Source organism: Akebia trifoliata, chromosome 14, assembly GCF_017979445.1.
Source record: "Akebia trifoliata isolate Shusen 1 chromosome 14, ASM1797944v1, whole genome shotgun sequence".
Lineage (NCBI taxonomy): Eukaryota > Viridiplantae > Streptophyta > Magnoliopsida > Ranunculales > Lardizabalaceae > Akebia > Akebia trifoliata.
The window spans coordinates 33,447,678-33,463,961 of NC_141388.1; the positions used below are offsets into that span (position 1 = coordinate 33,447,678).

Consider the following 16,284-nt stretch of genomic DNA (forward strand, 5'->3'; position numbering starts at 1 on the left):
TTATAACAAATATCACAATAGGAAGCAAAATTTGTTTGTAACTCTGGCAATGTAATTAATCTATGATGACACAAATAAAACTTTCACATTTCCACATTACAAAAAAAAACAGGTTATAATGACAGATTTATCTGCTGCTATAGGGTAGCAAATCCGCGGTAACTAGGGCTACAACCTGTGTGGGTTGGAAGCTCAACTCAAGTGGTAGAACCATCAACCCGAGCTCAACTCAACCCGACCATCGGGCCTGAGCTTACTAACCCGAGAGGAACCCAAGCTGGATTTCTAAAATCGGGTTGAGCTAGTGTTAGCCCAAGCTTGGAAATTTTGAATGGGTTGGCTCATTGAATATCCTTAATTTCATTTTTAATCAATAACTTGAACCAAAGAAAAAACTATTATATAATACAATTAATACTTTAAATAAAATAAATAAATAAATAAAGTACGAAATACCAGAGAATTAGTGTAAGACTGAAGTCGTGCATCGGACGGTATGGAAATAGACTTGAGTACAATGGCAGGCATCAGAATGTGCTACCTGCACCATTAACAACAACAACACTAGCACAACCTAATACCAAAAAAAAAAAAACAAAAAAAATGTCAGATTACGAAAACAAGATAGGAAAAATTAAATACTAGCTTTAAGTACTTGTTAAGATCCAAACATGTTTACTTGTTTCTCTGGTTAGATTTTAATAGAGAGGTAGAAATAGAGACTTGAATGAAACTAGAGAAGAAGTAAGTCAATTAAGTTGGAATGATTAAGTGTTTGGTTTTCTAATAAGTTTCATCCAGACCATTATCAAAATAAGCCTTGTCATCACCCTTGTTGGTGGTATAGTGTTTCCTCCTCAACCTCTGCTCTCATTCTTCATTGTTTGGTTCATCTTCCATCTCTCTATCTCCTACTACTTCTCTATTTCCAAAGCTAAAATCATCTCCCCCCAATTGCTCTTCCAGATTTTCTCTATTACCCTATTCAACTACCAATCAAAATTCCAAAATTAAACGATTTTAAAGAAAAATCCATATCATATAATAAAAATCTTACTTCCTTTTCTTGGAGAAGGAGAAACAACAATTCACACTTTTTAAAACACCTTAAGACAGGAGAAGCACTTGAACTTCAAGTTCTGTGAGTAATTTAATTGTTGCTCTTAGTTTTGTATCTGTTTTTCTCTACATTCAAAAGAAGTAAACCCTAGGTCTCATTACAATTAACAATTTCGTCTCATAAATAAATATAATTAAAGGTTTTACATAATTTAAAAACAAAAATGAAAACCCTAAACCAAATCAAACAAGAAAAATCTAATTTACAGTCTGATTTTCAAACAACCCCATTAATTCTGGAGGGAGAGAGAGACTTACTAGGGATGTTCGCAAGAATATTGAGAAGGACAATCGCCGAAGAGGATAGATGCTCTAGCTCATTCGGAAATTGTAATCCTTCATTGCCATCAGTTGCTATTGAATCAATTTGTTGTAGCTCCAACATACATAAGTGCTTAATTAGGGCTGTCAATGGGCCGGGTTTTATCCTGATCCGGTCCGCCAGTCATTGACCGGGTTTGGGTTAAGTAATTTAGTTTCTTAGTTATCGGGCCGTGCTAAGCCCGCTTTATTATAGGGCCAATTTGGGATTTTGAATGTAGACCTATTGGGCCGTCTGGCCGGCTATACTATGTTAAAATATATTACAAACTAATTTTTTTATTAATTAATAATGGTGATCATAAAATATTATTGTATAGAATGCAATTAATTTTTTCAAATCTAATAATAAAATATTATTTTGATCAATTTATTGTTATTTAGTATGCTTTTGATATAAAAAAAAAGAGTTAAAATGGGTTTGACCCAGCCCACAAATGACCTGAATATAGGTGGACTGAGCATGGTCTAAGGTTTTATTTATTAAGCCCGACCTTACCCAACATTTAGATGGGTTGGGTTGGGGCTAAGTTTTTAGCCTTAAAGGCCCGTCCTATTTAAAGTATGGCCTAACCCGGTCCATTGACAACCCTATGCTTAATAATTAGGAAAATTTCATTGACACATCAATAATCTCTAAAGGCCTTTACGTTTTTAGGGGCACTTCTAAAAATTGAAAAAACTTTTGGGCCTTCCATGTCAAAGGACACCCTTTGCGACTTCGAAGACAATGAATCCGGTAATCGGACTAAGAGAAGAAAGAGAAAGATTGGAGAAGAATAAGAAGAAGAGAGAGTAGCCGGCAATTTGGCTCACTAGAGAAGGTGGTGCCCTTAAATATATATATTTTAAATAAATGATTTAGAGAAGAAAATAATCACTAGAAAAAATTGTGCTAGGGCTGTTAACCCAGTCGTGCATGCAACCTGATTTGTTTGAGCTCCAATAAAAATGTGCCGTATAGATACGAAACGTTGTTATAGGAATGGGACATTGGATCATGACACTTTTTGTTTTTTCTTTTTCAATTTCCGTTAAGACTCAGGATCCAATATGGTGTCCCGTTCCTGTAAAATAGGATAGGTGTTTACATGGCACGCTTTAGTTGGAGTTTAAAACAACTATGATTCCTAATCAAGCTGTTCATTGAGCCCAATGTATTTATTTCCTAATCAAATTGTGGCTCGTAGACACTATCCTATATATGGAAATGGGACACCGTATGGGATCTCGACTCATCTGTTAATCCTTATAACGCCTATTCCTCATGCTTTTTCTGATGGGTATTTTAGGTATTTTATACTAGTGCTTTAGTTTTGTTTCTATAAATACTAGTAAAATGCGCGTGTCAGCATGTGGTTTTGATATAATTATACAAAACTTAAGAAAAATTGGTCTCTCAAATCTCAATAAAATAATTAATTTTTAAATGTTTTGAATAAATAAAATTAATTAGGAAAAATGGCTATAGAAGCATGTTATCTGAAAGTATGTACTAATAAATCATTTGATGTAGAAAATACCATTTAGGACACTCTAGGGGGCATTTGGTTTGGATTGTAGATATTAATTCTCGATTCTTATTATAGAAACTGATTTTCAAAATCCAAAATATTGTTTGGCTAACACTGTTTCTGAAAACTGATCTTGTGAAAAAAATTACCCATTTACACTTTTTTTATATTGAAAATGTGAGTAAAAATACATGTCCCAGACATTGAAGACAACGGATTTTTCCAAGAAAAAATTAAAGACTTTTGGAAAGAGTTGAAAATGATGACATTATGTCATTGTATGTTAAGGAGCATGTTAGGATTAAGATTACCCATAAAATATGATGATTTGTATTTTTATTTTAAAAATTATTATTAGTAGTAGTAGTAGTAGTTGTATTACTATTAGTAGTAGCATTGTTGTTGTTAGTAATTATAATTATTAATAATTATATATCAATATTAGATATTATTATTATGATTGTTGCTTTTGTTATTATTACTTATAATTATATTGATTTTATCATTATTAGTTATTATTTTATTAAGAGTCTTGCTATCCCAATCTCGTTCATGGGAGAGAACTGTGCGAACTACTTTTACAACCATTGGATTTCATTTGCATGCATCTCGAAATTCATTGCCATGTAAGTCATTTGCCAAATCAGACTTCTTCCATGCACTCCAAACCAAGAAAAAATTGAAAAATTCGATTTTGGATTTTGTTTCCAAAACCCTAGTACAGACACCCTAATTTGCACGAATCTATTAGGACTTTCCAAAAATCTCAAGTTGATTTCGATAAAAGGCTTAAAGTCTTTTAATGGGCCCACATTACATAATAATTGTCACTTAACACATTTCTTCATGCATACATATACACACACATCATTTCATATTAATTGGCATGTCCAAACATTTTTCGTAGTCCAATTACATAACTCATTTTTGGCTTAATTTCATACCCACTTTTCAATCTATATCCTATTAATCAATCTATTATCCATACCCTGACCCAATACCAAACTCATTTTCAAATATAGTCAAAATACTCAAATCCAAACTACTATGAACTCATAACCCAAGTTCAAAATCAAAATCCAATGTCAAGCCCATTATCTCATAAGCCCCCAATGCCCAATGTTCCAATTTAATTAAAGAGTCAACTCCTTTTAAAAAAACCCAAGAATGCTTTATTCAAAAAGTAAGGTCAAATAAAAAAGGTACTTTGATCTTTGGTAAAAATCTCAAAATTTAGAGAACTTCCAATCATATCTCTAAAAGGAAGGAATTTTCAAGTATATACATGAAACTTTTCTATTAATCTATTTAAAAAATATATATCTACCATTGTTTTATAAATTATTTACAAATGAACCAAGATTTACTTTTACCTATCATTTCACCTTTGCACACGTCACTCTCCTACTCACCCTCTCAAAAAGTACTTTTGTTCTCTCACCTCTATTTACTGAACATCAAAGAACAAAAATACTTTAGAGAATTTTACCAAAATAATTAGAGAGAGAAAGAGAGATGTAACGTACCTTAGAGTGTTTACCTTTATTGAATAAAACATTAAATGGAACATAGTACATAAATGATCTGACAATCCCTTATGGAAGATTCTAAACATTTTCCTTATTTGTTCATTAAGAATAGAACAAGCAAATGCCATTAGAAACTACACTATGTTTTCGTGGAATTTTTGGTTGTGGATCTGACTCACATACCCAAAGTCGTGGAATTTGTGATGGAGTTGATTAACTAGTGTTTGAAAAATCCCTTTTGTTTATTGGGTTAGGTTCTAGCGACAACCATTTCAACACACATATAGACAATGTGTTTTGTCTTATATGGGAAAAAATATTTGGAATGGGCTGATTTTTTGTGAGGATGATCTCTGTGGTGAGGAGATCATCCTTGCCAAAAATCAGCTCATTATGAAACTTCTAGACCGTCCAATTTTTGTTAAAAAATTATAGACCGTCCAATTTTTGTAAATCAATTTTGATGGGGTTACAAGTTTTGGAATGGGATGATTTTTTGCCAGGATGATCCCCTCATCACAGAGATCATCCTCACAAAACATCAGCCCATTCCAAACATTTTTGCCCATATAAGACAAACACATTGTCGCAATGTGTGTCGTATAATTCTATGTTATGTATTTTTCTGTAAAACACATTAAAATCCAAGAACAAGATATGATTTTGGATAAATAGAATGTTAAATTTTTTTTATCACTCTTCAGATATTCTAATGATTTTTATTTTTCTATAAATTATATTAAAATTAGATCTTTTACTTTTCAAAAATTGTTTCACATTCATCTGACTAATCAATTCCACAGATGATCAAATATGCAATCCACATCAATTTTTGTTTGAATTTCACAAAGAGAGGGAGAGAAACTGGCTAATCTAAGGGTTGTAGGAGTTTGGTCGATGTTGCAGTGAAGTGCGAGATACATGTTGATGAAATCCAACGGCAACAAAGGTAGTTCGCACAATTCTCTCCCATGAACGATCGTGGGAGAGCCGGACTCTTTTATTAATTATATTATTAATATCATTATAATAATAATAATAATTTTATTATTATTGCTATTATTATTATTTTGATAACATTATTATTATTGTTGTTGTTGTTGTTGCAAGATGTATTTCAAGATTGTCATAAGTAATCTGTGAATTCGGGAGAAATAGCCTAAGAACTTTTTTTGATTCTCTATGATTTCAGTTTCTGATTATGAAAAAGTCAGGTCGATCTGAACCAAACGATCATTAGATTCTAGAATCCGAACCGAACTTCCCCTAGGTAAAATAACCATTTAAGGAGGATCTTTTGAATTTTTTCATAATGCCTAAATTACCCTTTCATATAATTTTAAATAAAAAATTAAAGAGTTATATTTTGTAGGTCCATATTTTTTTGCTAATAGACTTTTTAGTAAATATTTTTAAATAATAAGCCTACACGGTCATTGTCCCAATTAATTATCATTAATTATTAATATGGCAATTTTCTTTACTTAAAATTTTCAATTTTGCATAGTTATTTTTAAGACTAATAATTAATGTAATATATAATAATGTATAACATTAATACAAACAAATATGTTAAATCCAACACATTCCAACTTTTTTTGTTGTTGTAGTTTAGTTACTAAATTAGTTATTATTATTCTTAAGAATAAAAATAAAATCTACAAATAATATTTAAAATAGAGTTGTGATAATTTGACTATCCCTTTGACATACTCCCCTGGCGTGGTAGTGCATAGAACCGTGTATATATATATATCGTTTGGATACACATTTACCCATCCCCATAATTATGTGCAATTGTGTATCCCGAGAAAAAATCTTTGATTCTATGCACTAAATGACTCTATGCACTACAACACTAGACGCGCGCGCGCGCGGGGGGGGGGGGGGGGGGGGGGTTATTCTTAAAAATAATACTTTTGATTCTAGAGGTTTTCATTTTGTTTCAATTATTTTTAAAACAAGTCAGTTACAACCGTAAGATGCTACCTACTTTAACATTGAAAATAACAATATTAACATTCATCAAAAGTTAATATTCAAAGGACAATACTAGTTTAAGATGGATGGATTCCAAGAATATATATTTGTTTTTGAGAGAAATTTATCGGGCAAACTTATCTATCGCAATTTTATTACAAAAGCACCCATACTTTCTTAAGTTTGTTACTTGAGCAAATCTTACTGTATGAATTAGACTCTCATGATTAACTTAGTAGGGTTTAAAATCTTACTAAGGGTCATTGGGCCTACATGAATTATCAAATTGGCAATCTAATACTACAGTTTTCTCAATTTCATGTAAAAACTCCGATTAAAAAAGAATAAAATTCAAGAGAGAATCTTTTTTTAGCTTGATCGGAGGTTTTGAAAATGGATGGCTACCAAACTCCAAATTTAAAACTAAAATTCAATTGTGAGAATTAATTTTTTTTTCTAAAGTTCTTAGAATTTTGTCTTTTATAGCCATGTGACATCAAATCATGTTTTTGGATACTACAAATTGATATGGTTGGGATCTCCTCCAAGCTATGTTAAGTAACAAATTAAACCCATAAATTTGAATTTTATGATGCAGATCCCAATACAAGGTTTGTTGGGTAACAAACTTGATAAAGTAAGGTTTGGTGGGTAACAAACATCATAAAGTATGGTTTAGTTTTTGTAATAAAAAGAGAAAATTACTTACAGGACTCTCGTGGAGGGACATCTTTTTAAATAGTTCCTAAGTTTTTCAACTTAGCCAAACAGTACATTTGGTAAACTTTTTCTTTCTAAATGGTCCTTGAGGATCATTTTCACCATTTTTGGCGTGTGAAATACCCAAACTACCATTTTCTCATCTTCTTCACATAGTTAGGTTTTTCAATGGCGATTGCAATCATTTCTAATGATCTTTGATTGTGAATAGCGAATCAAAAATGATATTCTCTTGATTTTGAACATCTAGATTTTTTTTTTCCGATGATTTATAAAAAGAAAATTGAAGAACATAGTTGAGATTCGATTTTTTTTTATGATTACATCGTAACTTTTGATTTACAATCATAATTGATGCATGCTTGGATATTTTAAGGAAATTAATCAAGCATTGAAATTGGAAAAATGGGAAAAAAAATGAAAAATCAAATTTGCATTACAACAATAAAAATTGAATAAAAAGTGGTGAACCAGACACTAAACAGTGAGTTCAACACTTTTTAACTAAATGTCGAGTTCACCACTTTTTATTTAATTACTATCGAGTTCAACAATAATTAAATAAAAGTGGTGAACTAAACACTAAGTGGTAAGTTCATTAAGTTTAAAAATTGATGAATTTGACACTGTAATGCAAATCAGGTTTTTCATTTTTGTTCGTTTTTTCAATTTCAATACTTGGTTAATCTCCTCAAAATACCTAAAAATGCATCAATTATGATTGCAAATCAAAAGTTACGATGTAATCATCAAAAAATTCAAACTTTTACTATGTTCTTCAATTTTTTATTTATAAATCATTGAAAAAAAATACATCTTGATGTTCAAAATCAAGATAATATCATTCTCCATTCGTTATTTATGATCAAAGATTATTGGAACTGACTGCAATCGCCGTTGGAAAACCTAATTATGTGAAAAAGATGAAAAAGGGTACTTTGGGTATTTCACATACAAAAAAATTGTTAGGGATCATTTAGGGCGTGCTTGATAGCGCTTGTAAACGCAGCAGTTGGTGCGTTTGCGACAAAAAGCCAAATTCTTCTCACGTTTCCGCGCTTGATAGCGCTTCTCCATTTTGCGTTTCGAAATTTGAAACGCAGATTATAACATTTGACCGCTGTTTTGAAAAGCGGATAATGAAAGCTTTGCACAGCTGAGTTAAAAAGCACCGAAGTGAAAAGAAAAAAATAACCTTCGTCATTTATCAAATTTCCAGCATCAGTTCGCGATAAAACGAACATGTTCGACAGAAACCCTTCGTCCATTCAACCTCTCTCTCTCTCTCTCTCTTCGATTTCGATGGCATCGACGACCTACCTTGACGACGGCGATCAAATTTCCGATCGTAACCTATCGAAAAAGACGACGTTGTCTTGTTAAACCGAAATCCATCGATTAACAGCAAATCATTCGAAACCCATTTATCATTAAACCTAAAATCGGTGAAGACAGCGACGCCAATCGACGCCATTGACAACTCCGAGTCCGATCGACGCCATTGATGACGACGAATCGAAGTCTAAGCGAACTCAAACTCTCCGTTTGCCCCTTTTCCGATCGACGCCTTTCGATTCCTTCTCACAGCAGCTTCGAACAAGATCTGTGAGCTCTCTCTCTCTCTCATCAATTTGGATCTTTGACGAAATTGCAACGAAATTTTGCAAAGAGTATCGATTTGGATTTCGATTAATAATAGAAAAAATCTGTTATTGTTTTTCTTGTTAGATTAACGAAAATTTTCTGTAACTGTTTTTCTTGTTAGATTTTTATTTTAAAAAAATAATAGAAAAAATAAATATTTACTATGAGAAAATTGATTGAAATTATGTTTATTGCTCCCAAACTATCTAACTTAAAGTCTAGTTTGTTGTTCACAATATTAACTGATTTTTTTTTTTGTTTCTCACTGTTCGAGTCTTTGAACCATCTAAAGTAACTCCTTTTTGTAGGAAAAAATAATAGAAAAAATAAATATTTACCAGAAATTTTTGCTTATTTTTGTTGCTTATTTTTATTCACCGTTGATAGGGTCAGAAATATTCACCATTAGTCATGTCTGTTGTTTATTTTGCCCCAACCTTGGATTGGATGTTTAGCTAGCACCATTCTTGGCCATATGGTATTATGAACTAAAAAAATAGTCGATAAAGGAGACATCTTATTTATCTTCTCTAATCACCCAACACCATTATGTAAAAAAGAGGGTGAATGTTAGTGAAATGGAGATCATTGGTCTAAAACCTGGTGGCTTTGGATTCTAAAATGTCGAGGCACGTTGATTGATTGAAAACTCTCTACCACCATCAAAAGTCACTTGTGCAAACGTAGTCCCAATGATCTTGGTAAAGCTTGAGTCATCTTGTAATATATTTTATCCATAGAAGTTGGTTATCATGCTTTAGAAAGTAAAGTAGCTAGTTTCTTAATTATATTCTACAAATCAAAATAAACGAACTTGCAATTTGTTGTTAATGTGGATGTGTTATGTACAATGTGAATTTTGGATTGTGTATTATGCAGGTATTTTGTTTATTAGGAAAATTTCATATGTCCATTTTTAAGAGGAGATGCTGCCGAAATTTCTATAGAATTATAAATTTTTCTATAATTTTTAGACATTTTAAAATTAAAATAATAATTATTTTAATTTTTATATAATTCTATTATATTTATATATATTTAGTGTAATTATATAATTATAGGAGTATTCTGGTAATTTTTAATGTATTCTGGGTGCATTATCAACCTTAAAGGTATTTTGGTCATTTTACCCTAATACAGCAAATTCTTGAAGCTGTATCAAGCAGTAATTACCAGATTTTGACAGCAGATTCTGACAGCACAACACTTTTAGAAAGTTCTATCAAGCAAGTTTTTCAATGTTTCAGATTCTGACAGCAGATTCTAGCAGCAGATTCTGACAGCTGAATCACTCAGGCCCTTAGAAAGAAAAAAGTTTACTAAATGTCTTGTTCAGTTAAGTCAGTAAACTTACAGATTATTTAGAAAGAAGTTCCTCCATGAGAGTCCTTTAAGTAATTTTCCCTCATAAAAATGCAACATTTAGGTTTCCTAAGTAAAGTTACTTTTTTTTTTTTGTTAAGGTTGTGTGAAGGAGAGTATAATATTCTTTTATTGGTATAAATGAGAAGAATAGTCACAAAATTCGTCAAATTTTCATTTAAATTAGTTAAAGTTGGGAGACTTAAGGGGTAAACGATGTAATCGGATATTAATCGTGTAAACCATTGAATCGCCAATTAAATGGGGGATTCGACAATTATTTTAAAAAAGCGGTGTAGTTTTATGTCTCCACACGTAAGAAATTAAATACTCCTAAGAATGACTCATAAAAAAAAAACATATGATCCCAACCTTTTAAACAAAAATCCAATGATTGATATGTATGAGTTTTTTGATAATACAGATCTCGGAGATACTTATCTTAGGAATAAATCTTAATCATTGGATTTTGCATTTAAAAGGTTGGGATCATGTGTTTTTTCATGAGTCATTATTAGGAGTCCAGGGTTCCTAATCCTTAATTCTGAGACAGGGACTTGTATGTAAATAACAACACAGTAATATTAATAATTTTTTCTCTTTTATGATGTCACTCACTCTTCCCCGTAAATTGTTTATGGTAAGCCATCTCACATTTCTATCTCAATGCCTATCTATCCTCACAAAAAAAATATTTCTTTGCCGTCACATCTCATATAAAATTTTCTTTCTTCACACCCTCTCACCTTCTTTTTAAAATTCCTCCTCACCCCCATAAAATGTGTAATACTCAAATCCTTGATGATTCAAATCATTGAGATGAATCATTCACGCAGTCGTACTTAATCTTTTAATTCTTAGTATGAATAACTTAAATTTCACCAAGAGAAAAATTATTTTTATTATTATAATACACTATTTAATTTAAATTTAATTTGTAGTATATATGAAAAATGAACTTGTATTTGAATACAAAGAAAAATATCATTTTTATATTCTCCAAACTTTTTCTGAATTTTTTTTTTTTTTTAATTAACCCAATTGGACCTTTGCCAAAAAGTAACCAAATCCGAATTGAGTTACTATTCCAAGGAGCATTTCATAAGTGAGAGAACTATTTAGTAAATTAAAAAAAAAAAAATCATTAAATAGAATAATTTTTTCAAGTGACTAAGGAAAAATGGACTCTTAAATACTTGGGAGTGGATAAGTTAAAGAAATCATTAATAAAATAATAATTTAAATCTAATTAATATTAAATAAGATACTGAAGAGAAATCAATTTGTAAAAAGATTGACTCTAAAAAATCTGGAATGGATAAGTAAAAAAAATAAAATCTAATAAAATAACATTTCTGAAGTGATTAGAAAATTGGACTCCTAAAAATGTGGAGTGGATAAACTAAAAAAAAATACTCTTTTTAATTTAATTAATAATTGGTAATTAAATGTTATGGGCCTTGTTCCTACTAGTGTGTCGAGTTCGATAATTTTTTTATGTAAATATTGTCGCACTCAATAATATTAAATATTGATCTACACAATAAAAGTGGTGAACTCTATACTAAATAGTGAGTTCTGATAAATTAGGTGGTCCAACTCAAAACCAATTGGCAATGAGTGGAGAGGCCCAAGAGTTTGTAAGGAGAGAGACAAGGCAATGAGTGTTTGATGAGGGATTAAACTCAACACGCCCCGCACGTGTAGGCCTGATTGGGCCAAAATTGGATGACGTGTATGAAAGAAGGTCCTGCTCTGATACCATGATAAATTTGGGGGTCAAACTCAAAATCAATTAGTGATGAGTGGAGAAGCCCAATAACTTTTAAGGAGAGAGACAAGGCAATGGGTGTCCAATGTGGAACTAAACTCAACACATCTCTGCATGTACGGGCTAAAGCAGGTGAAGGTATGAACTAGGTAAAGTGGATGAGAGAAATGCCCTCTTTGATATCATGATAAAGTTGGGGGTCTAACTCAAAAATCAATTGACAATAAGTGAAGAGGCCCGAGAGCTTACAAGGAAAGAAACAAGGCAATGAGTGTCTGATGTGGGACTAAACTCAACACCCCCCCGCATGTGCGGGCCAAACTGGGCCAACGCAAAACCAATTGTTGATAAGTAGAGAGGCCCATGAACTTATAAAGAGAGAGACTAGGCAATGAATATCCAATGTGGGACTAAACTCAACACGACACTAAGAAATTATATATTAAACTAGAGAATAAAAAGTGGTGAACTCGACACTAAGCAGTGAGTTCAACAATAAAAATGTTGAACTAGACGATAAAAAGGGGTGAACTCGACCTTGAAATGTAAATAAGTTTTTTAATTTTTTGTCTTTTCGACTTCGTACTTGTTAATCTCTTCAAAATACCCAAAATGTACATATCATAGTTGCAAATCAAAGTTATGGTATAATCATAAAAAATTTAGATTCTCAACTTCGTTCTTAATATATTTTTTTAATGAAACGCATAAAAAAAAAAAAAAGTCTAATGTTCAAAATTAAGAGAATATTCTACTCCATTCGTCATTCATGATAAAAAATTGTTCAAAATAATTGCAATTGCCATTGAAAAACCTAAATATGTTAAAAAGATTAGAAAAGGATAGTTTGGGTATTTCAAAAACGTAAGCATGAGATGAGGTCCTCAAACTATTAAGAAAAGAAAAATTTACTAAATAGACTATTAAGAGACCTTCCAAAACTTAGGGATTATTTACAAAAAAATCCCTCTGCAAGGATCCTTTAAGTCATTTTCCCTAAATATAAAGGTAGGGCATTTGTGAGATTCCCACTTTTGGTGTCGAGACACTTCTACTCACCTTCATCCATTATAATTGTAAAGATGATTATTTACATTTATGTGGGTCTCCATGTTATAAATTGAGTCATTGTAAGTCCAAAGTCACCCCAGCATTAGTGGTTTTTTTGAGTCGTGCTGAAGTTACATTGTGGGGGACAATTTTGACGTGGATGTGTCATAATCATAGATCCTTTTATCAAGATATAAGTGAGATCTCGATGAAAGTATTTATGATTATGACATACATCTATGTCAGAAATGTCCACCACAATGTCCCCCATAATGTTACCTCAGCATTATCCTTTAAAAAAAAAAATTACCCAATCGGCTCCCCCTGACATGGACAAGGTTGGGACCATAAATCTGTATGCCTCGGGATACACAGCTCTCTCGGGATACACTTTTTTGAAATGGGAAAGCGCATTCATGTATCCCAAGGCATATAGATCTACAGTTTCGGAACTTGTCACGTTAGGTAGTCAATTGAGTATGCCACCTGACGGGTCATATTATCACGACACTTTTTTGGTAATATAAGAGTGTGTTTAGTTGACTTCTCTCCCGGAATTTTCTCTTAGAGACCAAAACTTTTGCTCAATTAATACACATGGCGTCGTGCGGTTGATGCATCAACTTAGCACATAACTTTCAAAATAACAAATACCTTTATTAAACAATTTCTTCAAAATTTTTGCACTTTTTTTCCCAATAAACAATTCATTTACGATCTCCTCATCTATTTAAGTCTCCTCTCTGTTGTAATTAAACAACCACCAAACCTCTCCGTGTTGTGTGTTGAATTCTAGCCTTTGAAGAGATGGTGAATCTTCGACGGAAGTGTGACCCTAATACAAGGCAGGCAACACGAGCCATACACAAGGACTCACATGTAATATCAAAACTGAAGCCAAAAATCCGAATAATTCACATATTTGCACCGAAGATCATTAAGACCGATGTTGCAAATTTTCAAGAACTTGTGCAGAGACTCACTGGAAAGCCCACCAGCCAAAAAGACGGTAAGAAGAAATTAGAGAGCGCAATAAGCAAAGAAGAATTGGAGGATGTGTTGTGTAACCCAGCCAAGATGGTGCAATTGGAAGAAACATTTACAAGTTTTCCGGGATATGGAGCAATAGTTAAGGAAGAAGATGAGATTTGGAGAGGTGAGAATTCATTTGGTTGTTTCGGTGGGTTGGGAGATTTTAATGGTTTAGTTCATGGGATTAGTGAATTTCCTATAATTCCCTTCTGATTCTTGTCATATATAGATGTATTTGGAGAAACACTTCTCTTCCCTTGTAACTAGAACATTTGCATTGTTGGGTTGGACTTCATTTTGAGTACATGTGGCTTAGTTTTTACTCTCTCAATTCTGTTGTACTAGAATTATACATACATGGTATTTCTTTATTACCGAGTAATTACATTTCTATCTTTCCTACATTTTCCTGTTTATTGTAATTGGAGTTTTTTTGGGGTTTATTGTAATTCTGCTCTAATTATATGGGATAAATATACCACCAATCTACAATTTTTTGAATGCCTAGAACTCCATCATTAAAAGGTTGAAACACTATTTCAGCTGATCAATTACAACACACGTATTTACGTGTAGTGGGCATGCTAACCCCCCAGTGAGATCCCACAGAGCTCAATTCGCAGAAGCTGTGGCTTGATTAATAGTAAATCAATTTCTTTCATTGTTTTAGAACTTTTAATTTTAACCCCCTTGAACATAAGAAAAGTAATTCAAATTTATCCATCTTTTAACAAATTTTGATAACTAAGACAAGTAAATATTTTGAAACATAAATTTATGTAAATAATCCAGTATTTTGGAAGACAAAACAAGAAATTGCAAATTGAGATATTAGCTAAGAAAATTGTTACTTTTCGAGTCCTTCATCTTCTTTTTCTTTCTGATTAAAAAAAATATCAATGTAATAAGTTGTCTGTCACCATTCATGTTGGAAATGACATGCCTCCATCTCAAATTTAGAGAAATTATGTTAATTAATTTTTTTTTCTTTCTAAATAAATGTTCCTTCAGCACTCTAATTAAACAACTAGTATTTACTATTTATGTGTAAAAGAAAGATATACTTAGATGAATCCAAGGTCACAAGATGGTCAATTTGATCCCACAACCCACACGACCAAAATGCCATTTTTCATTCAAGCATACATAATTTTTTTATATTTAAAATGGTCTTGGTCTATGATGAGAAATGGTCAAATCTAATGCCTAGAGATCGGCAATCACCCTACTTTTTTATGTTAAGGTGTAGGTCCACCAAAGAGTGAGCTGAAAGTTCATGGGATTAATCGACCCAAAAGAGTGGCACATTATAGAGATCATCCTCCCAAAAGTTCAGCTCATTCTGAAACTTGTAGCACATATAGGACAAATGATCATGAGCTGAATGGTGAAAAAAGGATTGTGACCTGATCCTCGCCCATTTATGAGTCAGGTTAGCCTGATTAACTTAGTAAGATTTCAAATTTTACTTAGGGTCGTGGGCTCACATTGTGGAATCCAAGAACATGATCTAGGGATGTAGATGACAAAATTTTAAGAACTAAAAAAAAAAAAAAATCAAAAAATTGTTTTTTTCACCATTGAATTTTAAATTTAAATTTTGGAGTTTGGTAGCTGTTCGTTTATATATAAGGAAGCGTTCGGAGGCCTTCAAGAGAACCAAACATTGTGCCAAACATTTTTTAAAATAGGGATTACAAGTTTCAGAATGGGCTGATTTTTTGTGAGGATGATCTCTATGGTGAAGAGATCATCCTCACCAAAAATTAGCTCATTCCAAAACTTCTAACCCTAGTTTACAAGTTGAAGAATTGTGGACCATTCGATTTTTGTAAACCACTTTTGATAGAATTAGAAGTTTCAGAATGGCCTGACCTTTTGTGAGGATTATCTCCTCATCATAGAGATCATCCTCACCAAAAATCAGCCCGTTCTAAAACTCTTAACCCATACATTAAAAAAATGTTTGGCTCTCTTTAGGGCCTCCGAACGCCACCCTTATATATACACTTCATTTTAAGAGTTGCAATCTAGAGCTATGCCCCATTCTATAGTACCATACAATGTCTATGTGGCAAGTTTTGGTTGGATATTAAATGCATAAATAATAAGTGAAAAAATAGGTAAATTAGATCTCAAAGTCCCTCAAATTTGATTAAATCCAAGAAAATTTGACGGATCTTGGCATCGAATTTACCTTTTTTTCCACTTTGCAAAAACGACTTAGTTAAGAGTCCAACCT

At 32.1% G+C, this 16,284-nt stretch overlaps 1 long non-coding RNA gene and 1 pseudogene across 1 annotated transcript; one reads left to right on the forward strand and one right to left on the reverse strand.

Moving 5' to 3' along the window:
* Positions 1–66: 66 nt before the first annotated feature.
* LOC147386866 (uncharacterized) lies at positions 67–1,491 on the reverse strand. The gene is made up of 2 exons (XR_015171767.1): positions 1,378–1,491; positions 67–574 (listed from the first exon to the last, which is right to left on the reverse strand). It is a non-coding gene; the product is annotated as an uncharacterized LOC147386866 (long non-coding RNA).
* Positions 1,492–13,817: 12,326 nt separating this feature from the next.
* Positions 13,818–14,255, forward strand: LOC147386867 (VQ motif-containing protein 25 pseudogene; annotated as a pseudogene).
* Positions 14,256–16,284: the final 2,029 nt, after the last annotated feature.